The 26,381-nt window shown below is 45.8% G+C and overlaps 6 non-coding genes across 6 annotated transcripts; all 6 read right to left on the bottom strand.

The window, feature by feature from the left end:
- Positions 1 to 259: 259 nt before the first annotated feature.
- On the bottom strand, positions 260 to 332 carry Trnak-cuu (transfer RNA lysine (anticodon CUU)). Its single transcript has one exon. It is a non-coding gene; the product is annotated as a tRNA-Lys (tRNA).
- A 2,626-nt stretch (positions 333 to 2,958) lies between these two features.
- On the bottom strand, positions 2,959 to 3,031 carry Trnak-cuu (transfer RNA lysine (anticodon CUU)). Its single transcript has one exon. It is a non-coding gene; the product is annotated as a tRNA-Lys (tRNA).
- A 7,698-nt stretch (positions 3,032 to 10,729) lies between these two features.
- On the bottom strand, positions 10,730 to 10,801 carry Trnah-gug (transfer RNA histidin (anticodon GUG)). Its single transcript has one exon. It is a non-coding gene; the product is annotated as a tRNA-His (tRNA).
- An 8,063-nt stretch (positions 10,802 to 18,864) lies between these two features.
- Trnah-gug (transfer RNA histidin (anticodon GUG)) lies at positions 18,865 to 18,936 on the bottom strand. Its single transcript has one exon. It is a non-coding gene; the product is annotated as a tRNA-His (tRNA).
- A 985-nt stretch (positions 18,937 to 19,921) lies between these two features.
- Positions 19,922 to 19,994, bottom strand: Trnak-cuu (transfer RNA lysine (anticodon CUU)). The gene has a single exon. It is a non-coding gene; the product is annotated as a tRNA-Lys (tRNA).
- A 4,072-nt stretch (positions 19,995 to 24,066) lies between these two features.
- Positions 24,067 to 24,138, bottom strand: Trnah-gug (transfer RNA histidin (anticodon GUG)). The gene has a single exon. It is a non-coding gene; the product is annotated as a tRNA-His (tRNA).
- Between the last annotated feature and the right edge of the window lie 2,243 nt (positions 24,139 to 26,381).

Below are 26,381 nucleotides of genomic sequence, written 5' to 3'. Positions count from 1 at the left end.
AAGCTGGAAAAGTTGAATTGTGTTGGGGAAATCTCATTGCATTCCTCATGGTAGGAGCGAGAGGTGAGAGAAAATGAGGTGGAAAGAGGAGAAAGCGTTGAGTTAAATGTGCCACAAGGCTATTCTCTCCCCACGGTGTTTTGCAACGAAGCAAGCTGCCAGTTTTTAGTACAGATGTTTATCCACAGAACAAAATGGGTTGTCTGCTGCGGAACACACTAAAAAAGAAAACATTACAGTTATAAAAGAAAAAACAATCCGCCCAACGTGGGGCTCGAACCCACGACCCTGAGATTAAGAGTCTCATGCTCTACCGACTGAGCTAGCCGGGCGACGGCGGCGTAGCAGCATCGGCTGGTCTCGAACGAACAGCAGGAAATCGTATTCCCGGTGAAAAAATATCTAAAGTTAATCAACCAGATTGAGGGGAAGTCCCCAAGGTGGAGTAAATTTCTGCGAAGGAAAATTTGCCACCCGCATGAAATGCAGCCGTGTACGGCTACAAAGGAAAGCTATACAGCTTCATCAGGAAATTCGCAATTGCAGAAAAATTTGTCCTTGTCCATCCTGGTCCACGACTGAATTTTTCTTCAACCTCCATCCATCCATCCATCCATCCATCCATCCATCCATCCATCCATCCATCCATCCATCCATCCAACCAACCAACCAATCGCTCCTGTCTTGCGCTACCCGAGTCAATTTTTTGCATTTAAATATTCTTATTTTGTTTCTGAACCTACTCATTGGTCATCGACTTCTTCTAGAACCGTATCTCTGAATCTTTAGCATGCGCTTTTAAACACTCTAGCAACTACGTTCCGGAGTAAGTAGTAAAAACAATGAACAATATTAACAGGCGGTAAATATTTGCTGAGGAGGCCTCCTCACTTACTATCGATGCCACCATCATCATCATGAACGGCATCCTGCCATAATCATCAGCGGAGAGTGGCCTGGAGTGTCAGCAATACCGCGGGATAACAAATGGAATCCGACTGCATGCCTGGACGGTCGCACGCCATTGCCGTTCATAGTTGGGGCCGGGACTATGTACGCATTTGCAATAAATGTTAGAGGGCCATAGCATACCCGGTCTACGGTTACTTCATATTTTTACATATTATTTATGGAGATATTTCGAAGTTACGAATGCATAAAGGTATTCACAGCATAGCGAACACGTCCGTAAAACCAATAAGTAAAAAAAAAAAATCCTGCCGTGACCAGGATTAGAACCTGGGTTATTGCAGCCACAACGCAAGGTACTAACCACTATACGATCACGGCTGCCCGGGAGGACGGTGTGAAGCACTCCTGAAGTAGAAATGAATGCTACGAAGTACCGGGAACTGGTTTTTTTCGCGAAAGTGGATCACGGTAAAAAAAAAAAGACATGGTGTGGGCGCACGTAGACGGGTCACAACCGAGCAGCGCTCTGTTGAGCTCTCTTGCGTAACTTACTCGCTTTTGCGTGGCAACGTCGAAAGAGTTAGTCATCTTTTCAAGGTGACGGCCTCTCTTGGACTGCCTCGTAACTCTGTCTGTCTGTCTGTCTGTCTGTCTCTCTGTCTGTCTGTCTGTCTGTCTGTCTGTCTGTCTGTCTGTCTGTCTGTCTGTCTGTCTGTCTGTCTGTCTGTCTGTCTGTCTGTCTGTCTGTCTGTGCAAGACAAGCGCAATAATGTTTAAACACAAAGTATACATAGCAACACGTTTCGAAAGTACTAAAACTGATGGCATACCTCATACATGCCAACATTGTTCCGCACTAAGAAAATGCATATCTGAGGCAAAAAATGTGTACATAGCCGGGTAGCAGCCTTTTTCTAATTAAGAATAGACTTTGGATTGGTTTTTGCGAGAGCGAATAAAAAAACGGGTGAAATTCGTTCCGAAGACTACCAATGTAGAAGCAAGCACCAAAACAACATTTAGCAAAACTTCCAACAGAAATTGTATAGGTTCCATAAAAATAATGTATTGGCTCTATAGGTGATGGTATTGGTTCCATTTGAGTACCTATAGGACCGTTACAAAAATAGTTCTATTAGGCCAATATCTGTTGGTTGTATCAGTCTACTGGACCAATAGCTATTGGTTGTATCAGCCTGATAGACCAATAAAGGTCAAATACACAGTGAAGTACACCATCCGGTGCTATTGGTTACAGGCACTGATAAAAAGTAGAGTGGTTAGATCCTTAGGTGGTCAACATTTAACAGGAATCCTCCACTATGGCGTCCTTATACTACAGGTAGGCATGTAGAGCCCCCAACCCAAGCGTTTAATGTACCTAACTAACGTACCAATACACCAGACGTACCAATAGACCTATAGGACTAGGCCAATATACCAATGCACCTACAGACTGTTAAACGAATAGGTTTTGGTGTCAGTAACCCAAAAGGAAAAGGAAAACTTAAACCCAATAGGCTATTGATTTTGTCAATTGGTAATTTTTCCAGGGAAAAGATGTCCTGTCGCACTGCGCCAAGCTTAAGGAAAAAAAACTGGGGCCACCACGTGACGTGCGAGCAGAGGGAAAGAGGGCAAACTGAACGGAACTGAGAGAACTTCCATTGCATTCATCGTGGGAGCAACGAAGAAAGAGGGGAAGAGCGTGAGGGGTGGAAGGTCAATAGAGGAGTGGGTGTGACGGGACTGGAGGGGCAGGAGACAACGGTTTTTCGACATTTGCAGCGAATCAAGCAGATACGGGTAAAAATTTTACAGAAGCTTATGCACAATGTGAAAAAGAAAATGGCTTAGAACAGGGTGGTCTCCAACTTTGTCAACATGGTGGCAGGAGACGACGGTTTTCCAACGACATTTGCAGCTAATCAAGCAGATACGGGTAAAATTTTTACAGAAGCTTATGCACAATGTGAAAAAGAAAATGGCTTAGCACAGGGTGGTCTCCAACTTTGTCAACATTACTGAAAAGAAAAAAAGAAACTACGCCCAACGTGGGGCTCGAACCCACGACCCTGAGATTAAGAGTCTCATGCTCTACCGACTGAGCTAGCCGGGCGACGGAACGACGTCGAGCACCGGCTGGTCTGGGACTAACACCAAGGAAAAGCGATCGGCACTGGCGACGCAATAAATTATCTCCATTCTTAACGTGGTGCTCGGATCCCTCACTCTGAGCCTGAATGTCTCATGTGCTACGTAAACTGTGTCCCTAAACGTTGCCTAAGTACACTTGGTAGCATCACAGTTGACTGGCGTCTCAAATGCGTTTGAACCGAATGACGTTCGACTCAAACGCCTGTCGTTATGTCCTAAACTAGGTTTTTCAAGGGAATTCAGTTCAAATGTGCTTTGAGCCTCTCCGAACCCAATGGTCGCCCCAGGTGACACTCGAGGCCCTCGAATGCCTTCGAGACGCAAATGTTTGTACCCTCGTCCCAGTGCCTCCAGGCAATCGTCTTCAAACACACTGGATGACTCTGTCACAATCGTGGCGTTCCTGCCCTCTGGAAGGAAGTTTCACCGCAGTCTATCTGAGAAATCCAAAAACCTCACCCCCCTTTTTTTTATCCCTTGCTCTCTCTACGGAACCAAAGACAATAAAACATCAATTCATCGTCCTTTTTCCTCACGTCACCACTGATGTACCTGCGCCCCTACCAAACGTGTCCATTGATGACGTGGACCCAAATCTTGACCCGTCTTTCACTCCGAACGAACTCCGTAATGCCATCATGCAAGATAGACCCCAATCCGTTCCTGGACCCGACTGCATTAGCTGGAAACATATCAACATCTTCGCGGTACACCTAATTAATTCCTTCTTGATCTCCTTGCGCATATTGACGACATCTGGGAAGAAGGGACCTTTCCGACTCAACTTAAATTCACTCTGATCTACCCAATACCACAGCCTGACAAAGCCGCTACCTCCACCAAGGACTTCCCGAACCTCCCTCCTATCTCTCTGACTCAAGTTTTATGCAAACTCGTAGATCGACTGATAAATAACCGGCTCATGAACTACTTGGAATACGATTAAAATAGGGCTAGTAGTAGTAGTAGTAGTAGTAGTAGTAGTAGTAGTAGTAGTAGTAGTAGTAGTAGTAGTAGTAGTAGTAGTAGTAGTAGTAGTAGTAATAGTAGTAGTAGTATAGCAGTTCCAGTAGTGCCGCATTTTCATGATTCCAACGTGCCCCATTTTTTCGCTTAAAGCTAGTAGCCCTAAAATTTGCGTCCGCGTTAAAATCGGGCCTAAAACCGACACCGGCTTCCAATGTTCCCCGCTCTAGTTGTATGCCAACAGGAGCTGGATAAAAAATAGTTGTCGGATAACCACTTCTACTAGTTGTGCTCATTCAAGCGCTGTTTAAATCTGAGAAAGCCGGAATTTAAAGGTTCTTGCAGTATGTAAATGTATTTTATGTCGATGCGACGGAAATACAGCTGACCCTTCTAGTGTCTATTCGTTTCAGAACTCACGCGTATTGCGAAAGGAACCTGAAATTACAATCACGGTGTTTTCCAGTGCTTTGTCTTTTCCTTCTTTTTTTTCTTTTTCACTGAGTAAATGCGGTGCTATGTACGTACCACAGTGTTCATTATGAGTACGCTCGACGGTAAAGATCGTCAACATCAGGAATTCGCGCACTTCAGAATGATTTGTTAACAACTTACTCCCGTTACAATTGCATCCTAGTGGGCTGCGAAACGACTTGAGTGAAGCAAACTTCCAGAAAATCAGAGCTCTTCCACGCCACACGGGGAAGAGGGAAGTCTAGCGAGGCCGGCGTTCTAGAATAATTTGCCATGTTGTGGTTTAGCAATATAGGAGATTTGCTATGCTGGGTTATAGGGACAGTGGCGCGAGCTCTGCGTCACAAAGGACTCCAAAAATTGGCGTGTAGTGACAATGACGTCTCTAGAGCGCCGCACAGGTGGCCGCCAATGAGCGCGCAGCATTGCGCGATGTCAGGGGAGACAGAGAGACGCCGCGCGTGGCGACCATTATACACGACTCGGGAAAAAGGCCGTGGTGGTGGAGAGGAGAATAAAGTGGGTTGTAACCACACCTCTTCCGGTGATGGCCATGCATGCAGAGACCAAGCCTACATTGCCCTTCTTTAAGTCGGCTTCACTTATAAACACTACAGCCGTGCTAGAAAGACGTTCTTCCAGCGGCAGTATAAGCCGTCTTGTATAAACTAAAAGAAAGCCTTAGGGCGCGTTTTTTTTTTTTTTTTTTTTCATTTCTACGATTTTTTGCGCAGGCTAAAAATTGTTCGTCTACGCTCGGTCTGTCACCGGGTACGATCGGCTGGATACTAGCCATAGAGACCGTGAATAATAAACGAAGCGCTCGAAAACGGCACCTTTATTACTCCACAACACAGAACAAAGAACTTTGTTGTTCCGTGCTTCATTCACCTAAGAAATCGGAGCCTTCTTCCACTCATGATAAGCTCCAGTGCGCGTTCGTCTCCGGGTCTAGTTGAGCTTAGTGTCACCAGATCAGGTGTCAGATTGCCGTCACTGAGGCACACAAGTCAGCAACGGCGACCAGTTTGGTGTTTATCAGAGTTGCGAGATTGCTGCATCTACTGCCTGACCGCTAACTTGACCGGGTCCTTTGTTAACAACACTACCGAAGATGCAACAAAACGACATCTTCGGACACACTTCTGCTGCGGAAATGCATCGACACGCGCTATCTTTGATTCGCATTCGAAACGACGTCAGTTGCGCGCAGCCGCAGAGCAGAAAGGACAAGCTAAGCCTACCAGAGTTGACCGACAGCACATAAACAACAAAACGGTGGCGTCCATGAACCGTCGCAGTTTAAACAAATGTTACGTGATGCGGACGAACCGATTATCATGGCGGCGACACGGAACAATGGGAGAAAAGAGTGCCGATACTCTGTAACCTTATATAGTGACACTAGTTTTAATTATTAAGCGCTTATTTGTGATTGTATTCGAAAGCGTGCTAGTTTTGATGCCGTATCTGCGCCCAATCTCCTGCTTTGGGGCACTTTTCGGAATAGATAGTTTTAGCTGACCGTTTTCGAAGGTCCGTTGCGGTATCGGCGACCCGCTCAGCGAAACCAGAGCCAGTGCCGTTCGCGGCCAAGTGCGCCACTCATGCGCAATGGCTCTCCCGCCTGCTATCGGAGCGGAGCGGACCGTGAAAAACGGTCAGCTAAAACTCGCTATTAGAGAGTTTTAGCAGTCCGTCCATTCCGTCACGTACGTTGCTACCGGGTTTACTGGGACCCGCCTGCGCCTGCGCGCGCGGAAGGGCGAGGAGGAAGGGCGAGGAGGCGCGGACATGGCGAAGGCAGGCCAGCGGAACTAATCCCCCTACCGTGGCGAATGCCAGAGTGCCCAGACGGGTCCCGGTCAACACGCTAACAACGTACCGGACGGAACGGACGGACTGCTAAAACTCTCTATTGTCGTTTTTTGACACCAAGTTGAGCGTGCGACACGGGCCACGGGTTGCCATGACCGTTGAGTCTTATCGCCACCGTCGACTTCTGAAGCATCCGACAGTCCGCGAAACTCACAAACTGCCTGCGCGGTGCTGTGCGTAACAAACAAGACTGAAGAGCTGAAAGAGAAAGATGCGTCAGCTGCCGACAGCCTCGAATGAGATTGTACTGTCGCTTTATCATAAAACTGCACCGTTCGACTCAGCTGTCAGCTGAGATACCTAATATCAGCACAGAACACGGCACTGTTGCTGCACTGTTTCTGTGCTTCAAATTTTCAGATTTTGTCGAGAAATGGCTGTAGCGTAGATGCTTTTGATTTAAGAACAACTCATATTAATTGACGAAATAATCTTATAGCTTCGTATTATCAAGAAATTTCTTCTGTTGTCGTCCTCCTTATCATCATCAGCCTACTCAAGTCCACTGCAGGACGAATAACTCTCCCATCGACCTCCAGCCGCTCCTGTCCTGCGCTGCTTGAGTCCATTCTTTGCCTTCGAACTTCCTTATTTTGGATCTGCTTCGAATTGGCCTTCCCCTTCTTTTAGATCCGTCTCTCGGTATCCGCTCTGTTAGCCTGGTGGTATACTTTTTTCTATGACACCTAACTACGTAGTACATACATATTTGAAGAGGCAAACACATCGCCCTGTAATTACCCTTAAATCCCAATTAGACGCCTTCAAATCACCGAGAGTGGATTGTACTCCTTTCAAAACGAACGTTGAGTACACCTTCCAAAATTTAAGGTATTTGTACTTTTCGTTGCGGTGCTGTAATACCCCCGACTTCATCGTGTTATCTTGCGAGTGTGCCGACGCTCTGGCTTTCCGTTTATTATTGGGCAAATGCAATTTTAAGACTGACCTAAGATGGTCCGACGCACGCTCACTGCCCCAGGCGGCCGGAAGAAAGAGATCAACCGGGAATATTTCCAGCGTGTATGCAACAGGAAATAGATTAGCGTTAGAAGGCCCCATAGGATGTTTTTTATACTTTCATATTACATTCACTTATGTGGAAGTTACCTTTTGGTCTAATTAAACTCGCGACAAACGAGCCATTTCCAGTCCCCTCCAACTGCCTTGATCGTGTGCTTTTAATTCACTCAAGCAACCGCGGTTAAGGTTAAAATAACACGAAAAAATAACAAGATGTAATCAGATTTATGCAGCCGTGTCAACGCTTTCGAACGAAATATTAGTCCGTGTTGGGAAAAGCGCGAACAATACTTGGACAACAAAGAATACAGGACGAAGCGCTATTAGCAACTGAAAATTTTAATCGCGAACAAGCTTACATACATACATACAATCAAAGCCACCGTCATAACTATCTTCTTTCTTGTCCCAAGTATTGTTCGCGCTTTTCCCAGCATGAACCTTTACCAGGGGCCGGACACTTCGGCTAGTTTCGGTATTGGAAATAAAGCGCCGCCATGACGCCGGTAGCCAAGCGAAAATTCAGCAGCGTTTGCATATGTGGCTTTATCCTTCCAACATACGCAGCAATAAAGTGAAGTGATGCTAGTACGTGTAGAAATAAAACGTTCTTGATTATTTCCCCTTTTTTTTTTGACACGCTATTTGTTTGTTTAGTCGCTTCATTCGTTGCGCCGCAGGGCGGCGCTTTCACTCTTATCTCTTCTGCTTCCATCCTGTCCGTCTGCTCCCACCGCTTTCACTGTGTGCACGTGTAGAAGTTTTGTAGTATGCCTTGAAGGCGAAAATTTTTGTGTCTGTGAGTGCGAACGGGCTCAAAATGAGAAGAGAACACAACGCGTGCTTCGCTGATGTGCGGTGCGACAAAACTCGGGAAGGAATAGCACAGCAAAATTTTTCCGCTTTTTAGCGAACGGCAGGTCAGCACACTTTTTAATCAGATAAAGTTATGAAGAAGCAAGCACTATCCTTATCAAAAAAGCTGCAGGGCGAACCTAAAAATCTGCTGCTGTTGTTTTACAGTGAATTTCTTTTTGTTTGGTACGGCGCACTTGTCGGTAATGTTGTAAACATGTAAAGCTACTTGTCGACAGTTTCTCATGAGCCGATTGATGCCAGCGGACACGCAGACGGCAATTTCGCTTCGGTATCGGATTGGTGAGCGGTTGCTTTTCATTTTCTTTCCGCCAGAGAAAAGCTTGGAAATTAGGTTCGCCCAATCTGTCTAAATGTTTCTTTAACGAACTGGTTAGGCTTTGGAGCATTCCGACGATCAGTTTCTTATAGTGACATTGCCACCTTTGAACGTTTATCAACACGAAAGAAGCCTCCAAAATTATATACGTGACAGCTGACCGCTTGCATTCCGTGTTACGAAAAGTTCGAGTTACCTGCACGACAACCGAGCTGCGCTTCGCTTTTGAATCTGTGCTAGGACACATATTTTGTGCCTTGTTTGCAATCTGAATATTTATTTGGTTTTTACGTGTTGTTAATTTATATCCATGGTGGTATTTCTTCCATTTTCTAGGTGTGGCGTAAGGTCTTAATTCCATAGAAAATTTGCTAGCTATAAAATGTTTTTTGGGCTAGCAAGTTTACAAGAATAAGAATATGGAGCGGTTGTTAATGGTGGCGAAATTTGCTGGTCATCTCACTCCATAATCAACTTATTATTCAGGAACCCGTGTTTTTATGAAACATCCTTTCTGTAGAATTGTATTGTGTACAGCAAATTAACGTGGTGACCTCTGCAGCACTTTTCTGTATACGACGAATTGTACGATGCCTCTTATGTTCGTGTAGCCGATGCAGAATGCCGACATTTGTACTTACTATACGAGATACACAGCTCTGTGCTGTTGTGGCATGCATTGAACTTTGCTTACGATACGTTGCTAATAAAATCAGTGAATAACAACATTTGCCGCCTACTCCTTTTTCTTGCCCCAACAAAATTGTCACGCTTCAGGGCGTGCTGGCTCGCGAGTATTGAACTAAAAAAGATTTCCAAACAAATGTTTTGTGCATGTGCTGGGAGTCCAAGCAAATCAGCAACTGAAAGCTGTCGAAAACAAGATGTGCAGCAGCACCGCAATCTGTAACGAAAAATGCAAGAGGTGTTTGTTCACGCTTGCGCACACAGACAGTCGCTCTCGTTCAGCCCATAGCACACGATACGAGGTACGGCGTCTCCTCCTCGCGCATCAACGAAAGCGTTGCTATAGCAACATCAGTGATTTTTTGTTAGTTTTTGTTTTGACAGTTTGGCCTACGAAGCACCAGGGGACAAACTGGCGCTAGCGACGCAATTATCGGTTACCTGGGGGTATACCAGCTGACCTAGCCGTGCCTTTACCAACACGCCCAACTCGCAGTTCTGGAATAATAGTATCTAATGGCGAATTCCATTGGGCGAACAGGAGCAAGTGGAGCGAGCAGCCAAAACAGCACACGGGAGTAACGGATACGTGTGCTTTCGTTCCGCGAATGAAACATTCGCGCTGCTCCGGGAGCAGCGAAAAGAGGGGGAGGGCGAGATGTCAAGAGTCATGTGACCAAACGTTTCCCGCGCTCGCTTCCCGGAGCATTTCGCGCGCTCGTGATGTCCGCACGCAGTTATTCCTCGCCAGATACGTGCCGGTGGTTTTGTGTCTGCCTTCCGCATGGCGACGAATGAAGAAGCCGAGAGGATGTTCATATTCATGATAAAGGGGTCACCATCGTGTCTCCCAAAAATTAGCTGCGAACGATTACAGCGTCCACCGTCTTTTCCAGATACGACTCTACCTTCGGTCGCTGCTCCGGCGGGGTAAACAGGTGCTCGAACATAAACTCATGCAATGTCAAATCGTCGTCGTCGTCGTCGCTGCTGCTGCTGTCCGATGATGAGCTTGCGCTTGAATCTGTGGTGCTTTCATCATCTAAAAGTAGCAGCAATTCCTTGTCCAGACGGCCGCGCTTAGCTGCTGCCGTACGCACTGAGCGACTACCGCGGCTGCTGGATTCCGCCATTTTTCCTCCGCCACCCGGGGATAAAACCAGAAGTGACGCAAAAGAGGTCATGTGACTTCCTCGGCGTTCCCTGCTACTCCGCCGCTGGCGACGGCGCACTTAGAACTGCTCTCGGCTGCTCTCGGCGCCAAAGAAGTGCTCCTCATCGACCAATGAAACACAACGCCCCTGCTCCTGCCCGACCACTCGAAGACGCCAGAAGTCGCGAGAGCACTTTGGGTGCAGTTAGAAGTGCTCCTGTTCGCCCAATGGAAAGCGCTATAATATCTTCGCCAACACGGACAGCGACAAAAAAAAAAAAACGTGCCGTGACCAGGATTCGAACCTGGGTTATTGCGGCCACAACGCAAGGTACTAACCACTATACGATCACGGCTGCCCGGGAGGACGGCGAGCTGCTGCGAACGGAACGGGTTGCTCCGGAGTAGCGGGAACTGGTTTTCTTTTTTCTTCTCGCGATAGAGGATCATAGGAAGAAAAAGGGCTCGCACGGTACAGACACCGCGCAGCAGCGCTCAGCTCAACCGCCAACTCGCGTAGCTTAGTGTCACCTTATTTAGTGACACTAGCGTAGCTCACTCATTTCGACAAGGCGTCATCATTTAGGGACGGCAGGCTTTCTCGGACTACTTAAACGCCAAAATCATGGCCTGACTGTCTCTACATAACTCAAATCAACCGCCCGACCAACAAACAAGTGAAAGAATGTTTGAACACGTGTTATGTATAGGCGAAAGGTTTCACCGTTCTAAAGCTCGTGGCTTGCTTGATGCACGTTGACACTGCTGGCCCCGAAGGAAACATTAGTCATATCCCAGGATAAACGAAGTAATAGCGTATAATAGCATCGTTGTTTTAATTGGAAATACACGTGAGATTGGTGTTTACTATTTCCTATTGCAAATAAAACGGAACAACGATATGAACGGGCCATGAAGACAAATATAAACTAAGCTATATTGAGCACTTTTGGTCATTACGGGTAACGGGGTAACAGAGTGGATCCCTAGAGAAGGCAAGCGTTGCAGGGGGCGGCAGAAAGTTAGATGGGCAGATGAGATCAAGAAGTTTGCGGGGATAAATTGGTCACAGTTGGCACAGGACCGAGGTAATTGGAGAATAATGGGAGAGGCCTTTGCCCTGCAGTGGGCGTAGACGGGCTGATAATGATGGTGATGACGACGACGACGCTGATGATGATGATATTGAGCACTGTGAAGTGAATGGGAGGATGCCGATAACCTAGAAATTCTTGTTCACTGAGCAGACCTTCCTGGTAGTCACCGTTTCAACTGCTTCCTGCAGTTGACGTTGGAGAGGACATGGTATTCCTCCAGGGCTGGTCGCCGAGAGGTCTACATTTGGATAAACCACTTGATATACTCTCGACCGTATCGTGAGCTGAAACACGCGGCACAAGACCCCGGCGGGGTGCCGCCCAACCACGCAGAAAAAGACCTATAAGTTTTTTTCCTACTCCCCTCCGGTTGATCGGAACGACCCCACTACAGGTTATTGGCAGGGTATTTTGTTTTTACCTTGAAAATTGGATTTTGTATAACTAACACTCTCACACCCTCGCAAAAACCCGGCCGCGGTAGCCGCTTTTCTGATGGAGACGAGAAGCAAAAATGCCCGTGTGTAGGAGATTCAGGCGGACGTTAAAGATCCCCAAGTGGTCAAGATTAATCCGGACCCTCCACTACGGCGTGCCTCATCGCCTGCGTTGCGTCGGCGCGTTAACCCCCAATCATCATCATCCTCGCAAAAACTTTAAAATGTACCCTTTTAAAGGGTGTTTTATCGGTAATTACACGCTTTCAAAGGGTAATTTCCTTTGATTTCTTTTTGATAGGGTGTAAGGGTGTTAATTATAACAAAAATAGTGCATTTTGCATTTAATTCAGGTTTCTCAGTGATGATCGTATGCTGCTTCCTATAGCGTGCTTACTGTCATGTGTTTCCACTGGGCACAGTTCGAAAAACTTCAGAATACCAAGCCACAAGTTAAATAGAACTTTCCGACATCCGAAATAGGCGTACAGTAATCGAAAATACTGTTACTTTGTTAAAGCGGCCATGAACGCGAAATGCAAGTATGGTTAATTATAAAGACTCCTTTGTCCTAATACATAACAATAATACCAATTTGATTGCAAACTTCACAAATAACCGAGATATCGAAGAAACTGTGTGAAGCAGCGGCGAATCCCCAGCCACTTCCAGGTGAACCCTCTATGACGTCACAGCATCTTGTGTGACGTCACAGCCGTTTGTTTGATTGGAGGCCGCTTCTTCTTCGTCCGCGTTTCTTTTTCGCTAGTTAAATTCAGTCATAAATCTCTTATACGTACCGTTAGGAAACTAAGTGGCACTGATATATAAACTAAAAAAAAAAAACTGCAGTCAATCTACGCTACACAAGTGCTAACTATTGTAGCAGTCAGCGAAAGCGGACAAGGTATCCGGATAGCAGGACGTTTCGGCCCCCTATATAAGGTGAAGGTGAATGGCGTCACCTGTACCTGCAACGATATAGGGCAAGAACGCCTCGCTGTGCGTACCCATGTCACTCGTATACTAAGCATTTCCCGAGTACTGGATACATGAAATGCGCTAATCTCGTCGCACGGGCTGACCACTCACGGGGAGCCCGCGCCGTACCAAAACGGCTAAGACGGTTAAATTGGAATGGCGGAAGTATACTCACGAAAACTGCAGAGTTAGAAAGCATATTAACCAAAATGAACCTCGTGTGACAGTCATTATTTAAACAAAGTTACACGATATGGGCGACAACCGCATTGTACCTGTCTTGCACCCAATCTTCCTTCCTTCGCAGTCGCCCCCCTCGGTGGGGGAGGGGGTGGGGGCTTTTGCAAAGGAATATTCAAAAGAGCCTGCAGCTTGCTGATCAGAGCGATATTGACCTTTATTTTATATCTTGTGAAAGCGTTCGCGCACTTCTGTTAAATGTAAATGCAAAGCTGTCAGTGGGGCCAGACCAAGAGAGAGTAAGAGAGAAATATTTGTTTATTGTAGAAGTTAGCTCCAAACAAAACAGGAGCTGGCTAGAACAAACATTTGAGTAAGGGAAAGGTACAGTCGTTTTTTCTTAATAGTAAACGAGGTAATAAGATTAAAATTGAAATATTAACTACTGAAACCTGTCGTGTACGTTCAGTAAATAATATGCTATGTACAGTAATATACAGCAACAGTGCTCCATTAGAATGGATGCACCTATACGCAGTACGTATATGCACTTTTTCTTACAAGAACGGAGTGTAATGTAGTAATCTTATATACACCTATATACAAACAATACAAAATGGCCGTAATGCAGTAGACATACGTTCACCTATATGCAGTGATTTACTTGTAGACCGTGATTTACGTTGCGATACATAAACCTGATGTCTGTTGCCACGCTTGTCTAGGGAAGGTTCGTGCTTTTTTATCGGGTTCGTATATCTTTGTCGCTATGCAGAACTCTCTGGGGGCGAGGAAATGCTTTCCTGTGCCCTTTCGTGGAGTCGATATCCCACGTTGTGACACATGTTTTTCGTTTAGGTTGCGCCGGGAAGTCATACCACATGATTGGAGCCTAGATCGTGTTGTGGAAATTTATAAAAAAGGAAGCACCTTGCAAATAGCAAAATATTGCGCCATCTCACCTACATAAATATGTTGCAAAAACATGCTACGACACATCATTATCTTTTTTATTGACAAATTTCTCAAAACTAACACCGCAACTTCCGAGTGCTAACTAAGGCTCCGCAGAGGCTTTAATACCAATCCACAGCTTGTTGCAGCAAGGTGAAGATTTATTCCATAATTGCTGACATCAGAAAACATGCAATACAGCGGGAGAATCTAAATTTTGGCTTAAATTGTTCTATGTCTCGGTAAATACACCTATGAAATATACCGTAAAAATGCGAAGGGGGCTATAAAACACGAAATATTTTCAATGAGACCAAGTTGTATGTCGTCTTTATGGGCCCCGTAGAAGAAAGAGTGCCGAAGAGAAGCAAATTAAAAGTAAACACTAAAACAAAAGACGTTGCTCGAGCTCTAACAGGCACAAATGGAACTAACGGTCCCAACAAGTGCTGCGCGAGCGACGCGAACGCGGGAAAATTGAATTCAGCAAACCACACTTGCAATAATCATTGAAGGAGCAAGAGAAGACGGGAAAAGCACGACGGTGTTGATGGGCTTGTGAAGAAAAATACAAGCTCGGGTCACTAAAAAGGCTTTTTCGTACCGATAACAACAATACCAATTTTATCGCCAGCTTCAAAGAAACAATGGAGATATTAAAGAAAACGTGTTCAACACTGGCGTCTCCCCAGCCAGTTTCTGGCAACTTTTCCATGACGTCACAGAATCTTGTTCGCTCGATTGGATGCCGTCGACCTAAGCCACCACGAAAAACATGACTGAGGAATTGTAGTGAGGCCTCAAGTTCCATTTGGCCGTATCACCTGTATGCGAACACGCCGTTAATACATTGATAAAAATGTTTTTTTATTGTTCCGGTACCTAACAAGTCACTGCTGCCCAGATTACGTCACTACGGCACGAAATTTTAAAGTTGTTCAGCATTTATTGCATATTTTTGGCTAAAAAACGTCTTGCGGGCTGGAACGGAGCTGAGTGAGCTACCAAAGTTTGCTTCTTTCAAACAGAAAAAAAAAATTGCATTTTGTCTGCATGTACCCTTTAAGGGTAGCGGTGCAGAAGACTATCGTCTATAGACGGCATTTGCATTGAAGCAAGTGGATACGCGGCGAATTATTTTATGCTTGCCCACAGAAAAAAAAATTGGTTGTGGATGGAACAAAAAAAACCATTTGGCTACCCTTGTATTCCCACGAACGGAGCTAGCCGGAGACGGCAGTGTGGTCTGCCGGAGGTGGTGCCGTACTGACAATTACAATGTTGGCGGAAAAAAAATGAAAGCCGCCGAACGTGGGGCTCGAACCCGCGACCCTGAGATTAAGAGTCTCATGCTCTACCGACTGAGCTCGCCGCGCTTTTTTCTGTTTTTGTTTTTTCTTTAGTGCATGGAAATTTTAGAAAAAACTCAGACGAGACAATTCACACACAGTAAAAACACTAAAAGACAGCAAACGGCAAGCCCGTCGGTCTAACAAAGGTTGGCACCATTTCAAAACTCAGGCAAGCAAACGCACGCATCCAAAAGAGGCAGCCACTCTGGTGGATCACTCTGCGCAGCATAAACGCTCCGCACCAACGCCGCCTGTTCCCGAAAAATGCACTTGGTCGGCCTAGGGGGTTCCGCATGCCGATCAGTCATGCGGCACTTCCACAAGCTAAACAATCCTAGGAGAACGAAAACGTCATATGGCACCCGATTAACATCTTCAAATGGCAAGAAGCGAATGGTGTAGGGGGTGACGTTAATGTCCTTCTTTAGTGTGCGTTGCAAAACGTCCCAGAAAAACACCGCGTCACGGCACACCACAAAACAATGGTCAATAGTCTCTGGTTGATTGCACAAGCGGCAATTGTCTTACCACGGGATCCAAATTCCTTTTTCGCGCAGATATGTTTTAACTGGAAGCGTTTGCGAATGAAGCTTAAAGAAAAACGTTTTGGCATTTGGCGGCACGCACATACGCTTGACACGGTCTAAAACATTATTCTTATGATCCCGCTAGTATGGCTGGCGATAAAGCGGCACGGGGAACAGATTATGAATTGAAGTGGTCGTCATAGCCTTCCTAAACAGGTACTCCAGAAAAAACCGCGCAGTAAAGAAATGAAAAGTATCCACAACTTCTTTTAGAAAACCTATGGCGGCTTCTTGTTCGCCTCACCCGTAAAAACAAGAAGAAAAGGTAAATGGTAACTTATGCGCTCTTAAAGTCAATTGCCTTCTTCGACATTTTTACACTACATCACACATCATGTCATATTGTTAAGATCCTTCAACCCTACTTGGCTGACTCAGTGGCTTTAAAACTTTCTGAGTCACACTACATCGTCAAGCACAGGCAACCACTAAGCGGGTTCACCCTCTGCACGAAACGCTTACCCTATATACTGCACGCTTTCGATGAAGTTTTCTCTAACAGACCGGGCATTTATGTCCGCATTCCTCACTGCCATTCTCTTCCTCCCTATACTATGAAGACTGAGGAGGCGACGTTCGCACGGGCTGCACCGGTTGGTCTGCAACTTCGAAACTTAAAAACCAATTGACATTGGTGGTTCAGTTCAGTTCAGTTCAGTTCAGTTTATTCTCGTATTGAAAATACAGTGTGTAAAAATACATATACAGAAAGGGGTCCCAGAGTTATAAACGGTAATGGGACCCCTTTTATTTATTGTACACAACTAAGCATTTAGTAGCAGTCATGAACGCGAATAATATGCATAAACGGACAACTGCAGTAATAATAATTAACTATGACATGGAAAGAAACTCTATAATTATGACAAACATGTAGGAATAATAAATACCAGAATATGAACTACAAGTACACAAAACATCGGAAAGGAATACATTACTAAGCAATTACATCAGCGTAAATTGTCAGAGAAAAGAAAATAAAGAATAAAAATAAATAAAATTATATAAATAAAAATAAAAGAATGTGGTGGGAAAATTTCTCCTCCCACTTCTCAACATGATACTCGAACCCCACGAGTCACGACCCTGAGCTTAGAAGTCTCATTCCCTACCGACTGAACTTCGTTACTAAGCACATAATTGGCAATAGCAACTCCGTCTCGCATGCGGACGAGCCTACTGTCATTCTATTCAAATGCGAATCCTCTACTGCCCCACTATGTTTTTCAACGGGATTCTGTTGAAATACCCTTGTAGCCTATTCAAAGCCAATGATCGTCGCCAATGGCCAACGGCATTCGAGCCCCTAAAATACCCTTAAGACACAAATGTTTTAACGCTCTTCCCAAGGCGTGCACGGAACTCTCCGAAAAATAGTATTGAAAACAGTATGTTGAATTGAACAAAACAATTCTTAACAACTGCCTCACGCGAATGATTTTGTAGAACTTAAAATAGCGCTACAATTTTTATACTGACATTGTATATACTGTCCATACCAACAAGCAGGAGGCCAACTAACGCATTGAAAGGGATTTGCTATTTATAAAAGAAAAACTCAAAATTGCATTTATAGCTGATGTTACGGACCAGCGCCAATGTTTTTGTTGCGAATGATTATATGACTCCAAATGTGGCCCAACTGTATAAAAACGAAACTTTACGGAAACAGCGGTGCATGTTTGTTAAAGTTTTCGATTGCCATCGAAAGTTTAGTCTAGCAGTGTGAATTCCCAACGGCATTCGAAGTCTCTCATTTGAGTCGCATGAAGTTCAGTTTGAACGCGTTTTTCGAACGCGTGTAGTGCACGGGTATAAGTGCAACGGGTTGCGTACAAATAATGAATACTTTACTGACGCAAACATAGCTTTGCAAAATTCCAACACAGGGATGACTATTCATGATCATGCCCTCCCTTCAAGTGATGCTTTATGTGACAAAGCAAGAATTGAACGGTTCTTATCGTTATGCTGTAGTTTCTTTTGTGACGCGAATATACAGCCGATCCAACTCGTAACTGTTTCGTTTGCACCGAACTCAAGGTATTACAAAAGGGGCCTATAAAGATTAACACGGTGTTTTCTGCAGCAGCGTTACAAACTCCTTTGTATGTATTACGAACTCCTTTTTTTTCAACAAATAAATCCGCGCGACCTTCCACTCGGTTTTTCGTGAGTAAGCTCGACGGTAAAGATCGACATCAGCAAGAATTCGGGCATATCACAATAATTAAGTTGTTCCTGTTTTGGTATATGGAGAACAAGCCAGCCCTAATGTAAGGCTTTTGAACTCTTCGTTAAGGTCCTCCAGAACCCACAAAACATCAACGGGCACGTGTGGGCGCTTACCGGCTTCATCGCGTTAGCTTCCAAGTGTACATCCGTTCTGTTTTTTTTTTCTTCTTTGTTATCGCGCTCGTACAATTGTATGACAGACCTGAGAAGGTCATAAAAGCATTCACAGCCCCTGGCGGCCGGGGAGCGAACCAGAGCAGGGAACTACCAACGTGAATGCAAATTAGAAATGGACTAACGTTTCTAGGCCCTGAACGGGATCTCTATATACACCATCTTACAATATTTAGTTACTGCGGTATTCGCCTTTGGTCGAATTAAACTTGCGAAAGTAGAGTAGGTTCGCTTCCCTTACAATTGTCTTTATCGTGAGCTGTGAATGCCCTCTATAGCCACCCTGTTCCAACCCAGTTAGAAATAAACACCACAAAAAGAACCAAGCGAGGAGCCTAATGTATGCATAAATCTCAAAATTGTTAAGTACGGCGAAAGTATCTTCCACCATTACAAACACCTTAGTGAAACAAAACAAATCTTGCCGTGACCAGGATTCCAACCTGGGTTTTTGCGGCCACAACGCAAAGTACTAACCACTATACGATCACGGCTGCCACAACGGACGGGAACCCGTCCGGATTAAAATCGGTTGCTGCGAAGTAGCGAGAACTGGTTTTTTAGCAACACTGGATCACGGTACAACATTTGCATCACAGAACAAACACTACGGAGCAGCGCTCGGTGGAACTGCCTACTTGCGCAATTCTTACTCGCTTTGACGAGACAAGGCCGAAATATTCAGTTCGAGTGATCTTTTTAAGACGATAGCCTTGCTTGGGCTACCCAAGCCCAACATTTTTCTATCGTACTTTGGTCACCCAATCACATATATAGACTGTCTTTCTGTCTGTCTGCCTGTCTGTCGCCTACATTCAACCCCCCCCCCCCCCTCCCCCAGAAAAAAAAAGCATAAATGGTGCTTGAACACGAAGTGTATATAGGCATGACGTTTTTAACGTAGTAGCGCTTGGGGCATTCCTCATTTATGTCAACGTTGTTAGCACAACGAAGATATTAAGTATACCTGAGTCAAACATTAAGTAGGTTGCTGAGAGCAGTTGCGTTCTTTTAATTGTGAATGCACGTAAAATTGGTTTCTACGCAAACAAACAAAAAAAAGGGGGGGCGGGTGTAAAAACGGGGTCAGAAAGAGGCGATGGTATGCCAATACTAAAACAAAAAGTCTGTTCGAGCTTTTACAAGCACACAAAAAGGTCCCAAATGAGTTTTGCGGAGGTACATTGCATTCGTCATAGGGGGAGCGAAAGTGGAGGGGTATAGGGTGTGGGGTGTTTCACTACACGACATTTGCAGCTTCATGACATTTGGAGTGAAGCAAGCAGATGCGCGGCTAATTTTTACTAAGGCTTGTCATCGGAACGAATTGGGTTGTTTGCGGAGCGAAAAAATTAAGTTATTCGAACTGTGCATTTACTAACCGTGGAGACAGTCCGTGGCGGACGCATGGTCTGCCTTGGTTGGTCTTGAACTGACTGCAATAAGATTCGGCGAAAAAAAAAAAAAAAAAAAAAAAGTCGCCCAACGTGGGGCTCGAACCCACGACCCTGAGATTAAGAGTCTCATGCTCTACCGACTGAGCTAGCCGGGCGGTGGAAGCTGGGGCTTCACCGGATGGCCTGGAAGTAACAACAATAAAAACAATTGATCCTTTGGAGGGTCTTTATTAATTAGTGAACATTGAGGCTCGGCCTGATGTGTGGTCGTTCCTCCGGCTTCCGAAGTCCGCAACGCGGCGTTTCCCGCAGGTCCTTTGTGCAGCGCGCAGGCCGTGCTTAGTTCTCACCGTCTCAGTGGCCACGTTTGCTAGTCTTAGTAGCGCATCGGTTCTGTCACTTCTTTTTTATTTTGCCAACCAGTATTGCATTCTGTCGCCGTGATTCCCACTCATTCGTATTTTGCAACCCTCAGAGGCCGAAGGCTCGATCCTACAATGTGTATAGACAGCATTCACTGAAACGTTTAGCGGACGATTTCTTCTCTTAGCCGCCATGACCGTGCCCGCTGTGTCTGCGCATGCGCTTTCCGTCCGCATCTCGCAGAACAAAAAAAAGCACCAGCATGCATCGACTGCCGCGTTTCAACCCAATTCTTGGTGGGGGCGTCAACAGATATTTTATTATGTGGTGGCGCTCTATTTGCCCTCGAGCTGTTCGCATTCCCGGAGAATGAAACCGCGCCTGCGAACGGAAGCTACGCGGCCCGCAAGAGGCCGGCGCTGCAGTTGCCTGAGACCCCGGACGTCACCACAAGTGCCTTCTAATGCGTGGTTGAGTACAAAAAACGGAAAAATGGGTTTGAAGAAATGTTTCACGCCTACGCCGATTTAGATACGATGGTAGCGGAGCAGGTAGTGTATGCGAGGCCGTCTCCCGATCCGTGCCATGCTCGTACTGCCCAGCCGCCGCAAGCGCTGGCTAATCGCTAGCGACCTTTGCACAAATCACTTGAGTTTGGTTTCCACGCGGCAAAATTTTCGACAACAATATTTCCGTTGTTTTCCTTGTTCTTAAACAGGTGACAAACCTTGGGTGACAATCCGCTTTCACATGCACATGCACTCGACTCTGTCCATTACGACGCTGCCACGCAGTTGCGCTCCTACGTAGGCTCCGAAGTTCTTACCGCTCTACCCAGCCGTGCGACGATTTAAACCGTGCCCGAGGACAAGAATATCGTATGGCGCTGCATATAACAGCGTTTGGCGCCGAGGTATTACTTCGCGTTCGGTGGTGCATAATTTGGAACATCGAAAAGCTCGCTGCAGTCGTGCTAGCTTTTTCGGGCGCTAGCACTAGAGTTCCTCTATATAAGCTATATAGAGGAACTCTAGCTAGCACGGACGGGTACTGACACCTCGTGGAGCCCGACGTAACCATTGCGGCGTCGTCTTATCAACACAGACGCTTGGACAAACTCATAGCGGCGCACGCACATGGTTGCCCGCATACGTGCAACGCCAGTGAATACAACCTACAAGCGTTGGTGGGAGTTCGAGGCTTGGTCGGTGGCACAAGCAGCTGGCGCACCATGCTTCGATATGTCGTCTCCGTGACAACGTCTCCAACGTAGCGAAAGCAGTTCTCCTCTCTTGAAGGAGCTTGAAGGAGTGCCTGGCCAGTTTGGTGCCCTCGGCATGCTTTGCTGGGAATCGGTGATGATGGTGAGGTAGGGTGCGAAAGGAAATTACCTTCTCCCCCCCTAACGTAGTTCTCGACCCCCCCCCCCCCCCCTCCCTTGAGCCTGAAGGTCTGCTATACCGACTGAACTTCGTTTCCGAACGTCCACAATATGCTCTAACGCATTGGCAATATTGACGCGAACCATGTATGGGTTTGTTTATTTATTGTTTGTTTTCACTGCCGGGCCGCGCCCGGCTCTGTTATCTGTGTCCCAAGCGAAGCGATTGTTCCATTCTTTATTTTTATGCCGCACGGGCTATCTCGTTCGGATAAGGAGACTGTTTCGCCTTAACGTCACTAGCCTAGAATATTCTTCTTTGATCTACAATGTTCTGGATGTAAATCGACGGTTCGAGAAACATTCGTGCCGAAAGGTAAAAAGCCTGCAGAGAAGACGCCGCGGTATTCGGCTCGCCGACGCTCGCCTACACACGTCACTTTGTTGACTGCTGCTTCGCCGCATGTGTACTTTCTTAGTTGTTAGGGGAGCACAAGTTCGCTCCAATAAAGTTATTTTCCCTTCAAGACGACTGTGTCATCTTTTGCTTCGTGACAATATAACGTTTGTTTAAGTGGCACGAGCTAAGAACTATTCACGGTGAGCTGCTAACGTTAACATAACTGGCAAAATATAATATGCATGCATAACTATTTTTGATCGTTGCTCTCCTTTAACGCGCTGTCTAAATGTGACAAAGCCCGCATTGAATGGTTCTTACATTACTTGAACGTATAACATCAAATGATGCGATGGAAGTACAGGCGATCCTTCTAAAAGCTGTTTCATTTATACTAAACTCAGTGTTATTACAAAAAACGTCCCGATATTATCACCACGATATTTTCTACAGCAGTAAAGCCCGTGTAATGCGAACTTTTGTTTTCAGCGAAAACAAAAATGTCGCGAAGTATTAAGTACAGGTTGGTTCTGAGTACGCTCGACGGTAAAAATCGTCAACACCAGAAGTCGGTGGCGTTTCCCAATAATGTAACTACTCATTTTTGAATGTACGTTAAAAACACCTGCCGGAATGTAACCAACTTACTTTTTTCCTTGCCCTACCCTAATGCCCACCTGCACCCCTTCCGACCCCCCCCCCCCCCCCAACACCGATTTACGCCCTCCATACAGTCCATCCAGTGGCCACCTAAACACCACTCCCTCTTCCAATGTCCAGCTTACCCTTACCCACCCCACCTACTGGGAGCGGACCCTGAGGAGCCCGAAGGTCTCGGATCAGGTGATTGCCGCCTCCCGAGGTATCAGGGTCGCGGAAGCTACTTGGGCCTTCCCCACTCTTCCTCTTGGATGCTATGCGCTAATAAAGTTTATCTCAATAGTTCAGTAAGCGAAGCGGGGGCGCCTACAAGTTTCGTCGAAATAGCTGGCAAGTGTAAGGCTAACTATTTTTCGATTTATTACTGCGCACATACGTATGTATGCATGACTGACATAAGATGGCCAAACGCACGCCCACAACCCCCGGCAGCCGAGAGCAAAGCAGAACAGAAAATATTCCCAACGTGGACGCCATGACAAATCAATTCGAATTTTTAGGCCCAGAACAGGTTCTGTGTACTACATCTTGTGGTATTTACTTACTCACTTCTTCCAACACTTCTGTTTTGCTCGAATTAACTAGCGGCAAACGAGTCGCCGTGTGTCTCTTCCAAATGTCTTTATCATGCGCTGGTAACAGTGTTCAAGAGCACGTTGTTGTTGTTTATTGAACTTCTGACAACAAAATTGCCAAGGTGCTGAGGCAAAAGGCGATTGAGGCATTGCAGTCGCCCCAGGTGCAGCAGCAGCCGCCAAAGACGACTGCAATACTAGCCTGACTAGGCCCCTAGCACCTGACAGCACAAGCGACAGCAGAAGCAGCTATACATGCCAAAATACAAACAACAAGCATGCACACTTCCGGTGTAACAACAGCAACATATGCCAAAATAAAGCATACCAAGAAGACATAACTGAAGAGAATTACACGCTTTTCTTGCGTAACAAAATGTAACAGAAATAAAATTACCGTGCCCACTCTTCGTTTTTGCGCAGAAAAAGTAATATAGCGTAAAAAATCACAAAGTCAACAGATCTACAAGAAAAATCTTACACATCATGGAGAAAATACATTTTGGTTTTCCGTTTAAAAGCGTATGCCGAGGAAGTGTGTTCAACCATGTCAAATAGTACAGCGTGATTGTTCAAAAGAGTAGGAATTTGCCATTTAAGTGTTTGAGTGCCATAATTAGTTCTAGTTCGTGCTTTTATAAAGTTTATATGCCGGAAATTATACGCCACTTCAGTGTTATTGAAATTAAAAAGAAAAAGCTCTGGGTTAGTATTGAACTCTAGAAAAACCTAGAACGTAGGGAAAAAAACGATAACAAAAGTTAAATATGACTCACGCAGACATCTGAAAGTTTTCAGTGCAAAAAAGTACCTTCCGTTGTCGCGAACGGGACAGTCCAAAAAGAAAATGCCGTGACCAGGATTCGAACCTGGGTTATTGCGGCCACAACGCAAGGTACTAACCACTATACGATCACGGCTATCCGGCAGGACGGCGAAAGTAGCCCTTTGGAACGAGTTTCTCCGGAGTAACGGAGGCTGTATTTTTGTTTCGTCGTGCAACTAGGTCACATCGAAAACAAAACGGGGGTGGAGGGGGGGGGGGGGTGATGGGGAGAGGTGTAGACACAAAATGGGCACTACGGAGCAGCGCTCCGTCGAGCTCTGAAGTTGCGTAGCTTACTTTCTTTGCAATGCATTATTGTGGGCGAGTTGCTTGCTGGAGCAGTGAAACATGTTAAAACAGCGCGGCGAGGGCGACACTTAAAGATGGGCTCCGGCGCTAGTCCTGTGTGTCCTCTTCCTTAAGTCTGGTCCATCCCGCGTGGTTTTATTATGTTTCTGTGTTGCTCGCTCTCTCCAGACAAGGTCAAAGGGGTTCGATTTATCTTTCGATGAGGATAGCCTGTCTTCAGCTACCACGAGCGGTTGGTTCTTACGACTGTGAATAAAAAACACAACGCGTTAAAGACGGTGTCAGAGAGAGGCGAAATAAAATCAAAAAATGTCTCCTCTGGACCCAGATTTGATTCCGGCCGTGCGACGCGTTTTTTTTTTTTTTTTTTTTTTTTTTTTCACTTCGCCCTCGATCAGTCATCATCACCATCGTCAAAGAAAGTTGGCTTTACTGCAGGGCGTATTGGCGTACAACAGCACTGGTGAGGGCACGAAATCTTCGCTTTAAAAGAGCACACACAGAACTGTTACTACGTAGCAGCCCTCAGTCGAACTTTCAGCTTTCGTAAGCTACTCATTTTAACGAGACAGGTCCTAGAGTTTGCGTTATCCTCCGAAAACGATAGCCTTTATTTGACTATCTTAAACGCCAAAACCTTCGCCAGTCTGTTTCTGTCATTCGAATCAGCCGCCCAGCCGAAACAGAAGTAAACGAATGCTCAGAATAAATAAAGCAACGGTATTTTTAGCAATAATTTCCAGACTGCTAAAGCTGGAGGTGCATGTCTCATACGAGGCATATATGAAGCAAAACGAAGTAGGCAGCTGAGATCAGCAACGTTCTTGACATTGAAAATACAGGCGGGGCTCGTTTATATTATAGCAAAAAAAAAAAATCATCGGTTTACAAGGGTAATGAAGGCAAATACATAATTAGTAATAGTGGGCCCGGCGAAGCTGAAGGAACGTTGCCGATAACCTAATTGAAGTGCGGGTCAACAAAATGACTTGCCTCGAAAATCGCAGCCGACAGTCTAACCTTGCGGTGTGTGATATCGAGGAATGAGATAAGAAAAGTGATGAAACATTGCGGCCGCATGCAGCTTAGAGAGTCCGTTGCGAGGTCACCCCGTAGCGCGGATGGAAAAAGCGGTGGAAAGAAGGATTGGATTGGATTGGCAAAGTATTTATTGACGACGATCCTTCAGTAGGCGGGAGCCAATTTACGGCTCCGCCTCAACGCGGCCAAACGTTGCATCTCCCTTCGCAGCAGTACTGGCTGGTGATCGTTTAAATTTAGTATTTTCTGGAAAAAGAAGCTATTCTACGGAGCGCCAGAAAGTTGAACCAGATTGATGTAGTTATTTTAAAGCGAAAGCTTTTTAAAGCGAATGCTTTCTACGTTGGATCAATGACGTCCTGTCAAAAAACAAATGACTAAATCAGACCGAGAGGCTCTGGTAAAATATCTGGACACACGGCGCGTGCGTCAAACCGAGCTTCCATTGTGTGATCAAAGCGGTTACATGAAAATCTCAAAAACAGGAATGGTTCTAGGTATGACAACACACGCATCGATCATGAAGAAGTAAAATTGTATGCCTTTATTTTATAAATCCCGTATCGATACGCAATCCGCCGCAGCGGCTCAGGAGCTAAGGCATTGCGCTGCTGAGCACGAGGTCGCGGGTTCGATTCCCGGCCGCGGCGGCCGCTTTTCTGATGGAGGCGAAAAGCAAAAACGCCCGTGTGTACGAGATTTGGGCGCACGTTAAAGATCCCCAGGCGGTCAAAATTAATCCAGAGCCCTCCACTACGGCGCGCCTCATCGCCTGCGTTGCGTAGGTGCGTGAAACCCTACAATCAATCAATGCATCGGTACGCATTTACATCGTTCGTTTATAGATGTGTTTACTTAGTGCGCGAAAAATCGTCGCTTAATTGTGTACTCTCTTCCTTTGCGATTTGAGCCTTTGAAGGTTTGGCGATCGATTTGACGCACTTTCAGCGAAGTTCTTAGGTCACTTTTGGCGCAGTTTTGACGTTG

The sequence above is a fragment of the Haemaphysalis longicornis genome, unplaced genomic scaffold, assembly GCF_048455015.1.
Source record: "Haemaphysalis longicornis isolate Haplotype H1 unplaced genomic scaffold, Haemaphysalis longicornis Haplotype H1 scaffold_7, whole genome shotgun sequence".
In the NCBI taxonomy this organism is placed as follows: Eukaryota; Metazoa; Arthropoda; class Arachnida; order Ixodida; family Ixodidae; genus Haemaphysalis; species Haemaphysalis longicornis.
The sequence above is the reverse complement of the archived record's forward strand: the minus strand, read 5'-3'. Positions and strand labels throughout refer to the sequence as shown.